Source organism: Corvus brachyrhynchos, unplaced genomic scaffold, assembly GCF_000691975.1.
Source record: "Corvus brachyrhynchos isolate BGI_N302 unplaced genomic scaffold, ASM69197v1 scaffold1, whole genome shotgun sequence".
In the NCBI taxonomy this organism is placed as follows: domain Eukaryota; kingdom Metazoa; phylum Chordata; class Aves; order Passeriformes; family Corvidae; genus Corvus; species Corvus brachyrhynchos.
The window spans coordinates 10241093-10241303 of record NW_008237222.1 but is presented as its reverse complement, the minus strand read 5'-3'; the positions used below and the strand labels follow the sequence as shown (position 1 = coordinate 10241303).

Sequence of the window (211 nt, the reverse complement as noted above, 5' to 3'; positions counted from 1 at the left end):
CTGCCTCGCCTCCCTCCCCTCCCCTCCCCGCACAGGCACACACACCGCGAGGAGCGGGGCAGAGAGCGAGAGGAGCAGGGGAGGGAAGGGAGAGACAGGAATAAGTAAGTGAAAAGGGGCACCTGCAAAGCCCTGGAGTGCGAGTGCGTCCGGGCAGGAGAGTCCGCGCCGCCCCGCCGCAGGCTGATCTATCCCCGGGCACCGGCGGGCG

The 211-nt window shown here is 69.7% G+C and overlaps 1 protein-coding gene across 1 annotated transcript in view; it reads right to left on the bottom strand.

Moving 5' to 3' along the window:
- Nucleotides 1-211, bottom strand: part of TRAF3 (TNF receptor associated factor 3) — a 66774-nt gene extending 66563 nt beyond the window's left edge. Inside the window, exon 1 of the mRNA XM_008629767.2 lies at nt 123-211. The gene's annotated coding sequence lies outside the window, so the exon portion shown is untranslated. The remainder of the gene's footprint in view (nt 1-122) is intronic.